We start from the raw sequence: 6,429 nt of genomic DNA on the forward strand, positions 1-6,429 counted from the left end.
CTTAGACTGGAGGTTAGGACGTCAGCATGAAGACAATTCCCGGAGGCAGTAGGAGGAGGAACTGGGGGAGGGGCTTTTCTGGGAGCACCCAGCGACGGAGCACCGAGGACGCCACGGCTGACGGGCCAGCTTGTGGGCCCAGCCCTGCCCGTTCCACTCGGCGCCCAGGCTCAAGCAGCACCTCCAGCCTCCGGCGGCCCCCTCGCACACTCCCCGTGAGCGCTCGCACACCGAGCTCTGGGCAGCCCCCAGCCCCTGCCCCGGGCCCTGGGCCGTACCTGTGGGCGCTGCACCGACCCTTGGGCCCTCAGGCCCCAGCTGTCCGGGAGCTGCTTGAGGAGGGGCAGCTGCGCCGGGCAGGCTCCACACAGCCAGGTCGAGCGGCTCCAGGAGCCCCCACCTGGGGACAAGACGGTGGTCGGCATGGCCTTCCTGTGTTTGCACTGTCCCCGCCCCTACGGCCTCGCTTGGCCTCTGCCCGCTGCGCCGGGCCATCCCATGGGGCCTGGCGCTGCCCTGGGCTCCCTCCTCTTGCAGCCTCACTCACCCGGCAGTGCCCCCTTTGCCCTCCCCACAGGTGCCAGTGCAGCTGCCGGGCCTGGGGGCTTGGGGCACAGGCTGGCCTTCCTCCTAGCCCTCCCGACACTGCCCCTCCCCAGGGGGCCTCCGAGCCTGAGCTGCCGGCACTCCCTGCCACCTGGGGGAGGGTGTGCCGACCATCACCAGGAGCTGGTGGCTCGGCCTGGGCTGAGTGGCCCCCACCTGGCCCTGCCCCCCACGCCCTGTATCTCCTGCCCCCCTGAAGCTGGGCGGCAGCCACCATGGTGTTGGGGGTCAGGGCTCCCTGCAAGGCCCGCAGCCCCTCCACACCATCCAGCCAGCTGCCGGGTTGTCCAGGGTCCCCGGGGGCACCTGCGAGCAGGACACATTTCGGCCCCACTGGGGGAGCCCCAACATGACCCCCCCGACGCTAAGACTGCCGCCCTCCTGGTCGGCAGGACTCCACCTTCATGGCCTCCGTCGCTACCGTCTCCATGACCTTGTCACTCTGTCACCTCCACGGCTCAGGGACATCCCTGGTGGGAGCAGCCCCTTGGGCTCCCTGGACAGGCCAGGACGTGGCTCCTCCCCTCCACCGGGTAGCCCAGCCTGGAGACCGGTGTCCCCTGGTGCACGGGGCCTGGGGCAGCCTACGGCACGAGGGACTGGCAGTGGGGTTGGGGGGAACCACGTGGCCTGCCCAGCACCCCCATCCCTCTGTGCCTAAGGCTGGGCTCACGCTGTGGGCTCGCCGTCTGGGCGTCCCCGCTGCTGGTCGCGGCCCAAGCAGACCCAGGCTGCGGCCCCTGCCCTTAGCGGCCTGCGTGGGAGGCCCTGGAACTTCGGCCACATTTGTCCACGTGGACCTGCCGGCCTTCTCGGCACAGCTCCACCAGGCCCTGGAGCCAGGCCCAGCCCTCCCTGCTGAGCCGCGTCTCCCTGTTGCCCAGAAAGCAGCCTCAGGGCCTCAGCCGTGAGGGTGGGGGACAAGCGGCCGAAAGGGGATGCAGGGCTGGAGCCTCTGACCCCAGCTCGGTTCCCTGTGTGGTGGCAGGGGCGGAGGGCTCTCACCCCCAACCAGGCCCCATCCAGGCCACCTGCACAGCTGTGGGGCTGAGCAGGAGCCACTGCCGACGGATACCAAGCCTGCCTTGTATGTGACCTGGGGGGGGGAGGGGGGCGGGAGTGGAAGTGTGGGCAAGGCCCACACTTCGAGGAAACCACCTCCTCCACGGCCACGGAGACCCCTCCTGAGCCCGATCCTGGGCCCTCGCCGGCCTCTCCCTCCTCCCCTAGCTGCCCCACCCTGGGGCCTGGTCACCCCCACCCGAGACTTCCCGACACTCCTGGACTGGCTCTCGCTTCCGGGAACCCCACACCTTGGCCACACCCTCCCCCATCCAGTTCGGGGGGAAACCGGCCCCTCCAACCTGGAAGTCCTTTCTCCCAGGCCTGTTGCAACAGGGGCGAATCCCCCCCCAGAGGGGACGCTCCCAGGTCCTTGCCAGCCCATGGTGTTCCAATGTGCTTTTCGGTCCGGCGGTCAGGTGGGCCACCCCATGGGCCATTCACTCATTCGAGTGTCGATTCCTCCATCCGATGGCCGCTCCCCAAGCGTAGACACTGTGTCCAGCAGACAAGCCAGGGAAGCTTCGTGTCCACCGCCGTGCTGGCCCCCTGCCCTCCCAGGAGCACGCCTTGCCTGGGGAGGGGTGCCCGTGAAGGAGGGGAACCCCAGCCTTTGGGGGAGCTGGGGGCATCGACGGGCCCCCTCAGCGGCCTGGCCCTCCCCCCACCCCCCCACCCGACCTCGCGTCGGTAAGCCCTCAGGCCTGCCCTTGCCCGGGTACACCCTCTTCGTGGAATCTGTGCTGCCGCTACCCTGGGAACTTTCCATCGGAAAATGTTGGGTGGGGTGGGCGGGCGGACAGGCCGGGGCAGGCCGCAGACGCACTGTGGGTGGAGGGGCTCGCCCGTCCCACACCGCAGCACGGCCTCCCTGCCCTTCACATTCTGATCTCATCCTCTACCCTCAGGCCCGGACAGTGCCTGCTGTGTGGCACCCCCCGCGCCCCCCCCCCCCCCAGCGGCCAGGCTGTCCTCTCAGCGCCCAAGGAGTTTCCAGACCGGTTGCCCCCTCTGGCCCCTGGGCCACTTCCCTTCCCCCCACTCCTTCTCAGACCTCCTGGGGGGCGGGGGGAGGGGCTCTGGGTCCTCACACCCTATTCACGCATCTGCCTCCTGCCCAAGAGAGGGTGCCTCCGCAGAGCTAGCCAAAGGCTCATGGCTGAGGATGGGGAGGCCAGGGGCCCGGAAAGGCCTTGGAGCCGACTCAGGGCAGCCTCTGGCCCTTCCCAGGGGCACTTGGGGCCAGGGTCTGGGGCTGAGCCCGGCTCCTCCTGGGCAGGGACAGTAACAGCCACCCGGTGGGACTCCGAGATGGCCTCACCCCCCTGGTGGCAGCCTGGGCTGGCCAGGTGGCCTTCCTCCCACACAGAGTCCAGCCCTGACCTCCAGGCTGCATCACATCCCAGTCTGCCAACACGGCAGAAATTCGTAGCAAACCACGGCTGTGGGCACCGTCATTCTCAGGACCTGTCCTCAAGGCTGCCACTGGGTTCTGGCACAGGCTACGTCCTCTTCCAAGATGTCCCTTCTCCTTCTGCAGTTGAGCTGGTGCTCCCCGGGCACCCCTTCCTGAGGCCCCACCTGCCCTAGTGCCCCCACCCCACCCAGGCCACAGACAGGTCCAGTCCTGCCAGTGCTGGCTTCTGCCCCTCCAGCCACAGGCACCAGGGCACAGGTGGTGGCGGGCTGAGCCAGAGGGTAAATGCCGACGGAGCCAGACCGGGGCCTTCCGGAAGGAACGCAGTCAGCATGAAGTCTGCAGACGCAGCCCAGACTGGCCCCTCCGAGCCCCACGGCAACGACTCCCCGGCCTTTGTCGGGGTGACTCTAACTGGTGAACACGCTGTACACGCTGGGGCACGTCTGACGGGGGCAGTGAGCCCCGTGGGGCCGCGGTAGTCGGAGCCCATGTGGAGGAGCTGCCGTCAACAGGGCTTGATGCGGCCCGGAGTCCGGAGCAGCTCCCGGGTTTGAGGGGGGGGGGCGGCAAGTCTGCTGGGGTGAGGAGGCTGAGATGGCCCGAGGGGGTCAGGAGGGAAGGAGGGAGCCCTCGGGAGGGGCCTCAGCTGCGGCTGGGAGACCAGGCCTCGCGCGGCGGGGGGGGGGGGGGGGGGACAGCAGCTCGAAGGCCTGAGGTTCCGCCTCCCGCCCCCGCGGGGCTCCAGGTGCCAGGAGGAAGGGGCTGCCATGGGACGGGTTCGTCTCCCGGGGGAGCCCAACCGGGCACAGCCCCACTTATCTCCTCTTTGATTGGCAGCAGGTGTGTGTTAAAATAAGGGGAGAAGATGTGACAAGAGTCACCCTTTGTGTCACCGGTGCGTGTGTCTCTGTGAGAGAAGAGCCCAGAGTCTGGGGGAACCTGAGATCCAGGGCCCCGCACCCCTGTCCCAGCTGCCCCCCCCCCCCCCACTGAGCTGGAGGAGAAGGTGGCAGGCCCAGGCAGAGGCCCCCGCGGTCCCCTGGAGGGACGGGCACACCCTAGGCTTTTGTCAGTCACCAAAAGCCCAACCCCAACTGCCTACAGAAGGGAGCACGTCTTTCCTGAGCTGGCCGGGCCAGGCCGAGGAGCAAACACACACGTTCTCCGTCCATCCCAGGCTGCCTGACGCCCACCCGCCTTCCTCCTCCCGAGCACATCGAAAGGCACACTGCCCACAAGTCACAGCATGTCGTGCTCAAGCACCCCCCCGCCCCCTGCTGCAGGGTGGCCATGTGGCGTTCCAGCCGCTCACACGACCCTGCTCCCGAAGCCGTGCTCCCCGCCATCGAGTGGCCTGCTCCTCCTGTCCGGCGAGCGGTGGCCCGGAGCCGGGCAGGCGGCACTGAAGTCTCGGCACGGGGCACGGGCCGCGGCACAGCCTACATCCTGTCCGACAGAAGCAGCCAGGGCTCGTGTGCCCGGGACAGCCGGTGCCTCACGGGGACCGTCGCCTTGACCTGACACCGTGAGCCGAAGACGCCCCTTCTGGCGGCCGCTCGCGAGCCGACAACTCCAGCACGTGGCTCGCCCGGTAGGTGAGCAGCTCCCAGAACCTCTTTGCCAGCCTCAGGCCTCACTTCCGGTACCGTCCCCCTGAGAGCTGGGTGGGGCCGGCCCAGTGCAGCCTGTCACTCCAGGGCCACCACCAGCCAGAACTTTTTCCGGCCGTCCAGGCAGCCCACCGCCTCGGCCCAACCTCAGACGACTTGAAAGAGACACGGGCGGGAGACACAGTCACTTGCCCGGGCCTGGGCCGAGTTTATCACACCTTTCCTGAGCAGGGGAGGCCTCTGCGTCCCCCGCCCGACTTCATCTGGGGCCACGACTAGCAAAGCCCGTTCCTTCAGGCTGCAGGTGACAGAATCTCTCAGAGAGGGCAGTTCGGGCAGAAAAGGAGGTTGGCAGCTCCCGTGCATGAGACGCCAGGCAAGTGAGCCTTCAGGACCGGCTCGATCCCGTCCACCGGAGAGGGCCACGCTGTTTCCTCCCGCTCTGGTGGCTATCATTTCTGCCATTTGGCTGCCTTCTCAGGCTCTGTGAGGCACGGGTGATGGCCCTCGGTGCACCTCGTCATGACGGGAAGAAAGGAACCTACCTGCCTCGACCACAAATTCTAGAAACGGTCACACTGACTGCCACTGGGACCCCTGCTGTTCAGGGCTGAATTGTGTCTCCAAGAAAGATGTGGAAATCCTAACCCGGCACCTGTCAATCTGACCTTACTTGGAAGTGGGGTGTTTGCAGGTGACGTGACCAAGATGAGGTCATTAGGGTCCCTAATCCCGTGCGACTGGTGCCTCACAAGAGAACATGTGAACAGGACACGTGAAGGCAGAGACACAGGCGGGGAGGATGCAGTGTGGTGACAGACGCGGAGGCGAAGCGATGCGTCCCCGGGCCAAGGGTTGGAGGCAAGGCGCCAGCACCCGGGGACGCGGGCAGAGCCCAGCACACAGGCCGCAGCACCTGCGTTTTGGGCTTCGGCCTCCAGAACCGGTAGGGGACATGTTCTAATCCCAAGGCTCCCGGTTTGTGGCCCTCCGTCACGGCCGCCCCGGGAGACGGACACACGTGCGCACCTGAGACGCGATCGTGGTGGCCTGGCCTCCGTGCCACGCTGGAGCCGGGATCAGGTCATGCAGCCCGAAGGCGGAGAGGGTGCGGCTCCGGGAGCAAAACCCGAGGTGTGCTGACCAGGGAGGGCGGGGAGGGTGCCGCCGGGGCTGGGGCACATGGCCGAGACTTGGGCCTCGTCGGGCGGGCCTGGGGCTGCAGGTGGGCTGTGACCTCCAGGGCTGGCCGCTGGGCAGGGGTGACCCCATCTCAGCCGAGGCCAAAAGAGGGCCACTGTGATGGCGGCTCAGACGCAGGATCCCTTTCTGGGCTCCTGCCCGCCTTAGACCGCGTCCTGGAGAAAGCGGGAGCTGGCGGCTGAGCCCGAGGCTGGGGAGGCGCAGGGTTGGGGCGGGCGGGGGGGGGGGGGGACACAGGAAGACATGAGAGGAGCAGTGGCCGCAGACTCCACACTTGTGCTCTGAGGCTCTACTGGCTGGAGGAGGCTCCATGCGGCTCCAGAGAGCAGAGGGCAGCACGAGGAAGACGCTCTGAGCCCCCGACCCGCGGCCGAGAAAATCTGTCAGCAAGGGAGCCGATGCGCTTCCTCGTTGCCCTGAACCAGGCCTTCGTGGGCCAGCAGGGCTCGGCACCCCCCACACGTGCTCACGGCCTTCGCACACGCCGTTCCGTTCTCCGTTGTCCGTCCATCTCCACCTTCTGGATTG

Source organism: Prionailurus bengalensis, chromosome F2 (assembly GCF_016509475.1).
Source record: "Prionailurus bengalensis isolate Pbe53 chromosome F2, Fcat_Pben_1.1_paternal_pri, whole genome shotgun sequence".
NCBI lineage: Eukaryota > Metazoa > Chordata > Mammalia > Carnivora > Felidae > Prionailurus > Prionailurus bengalensis.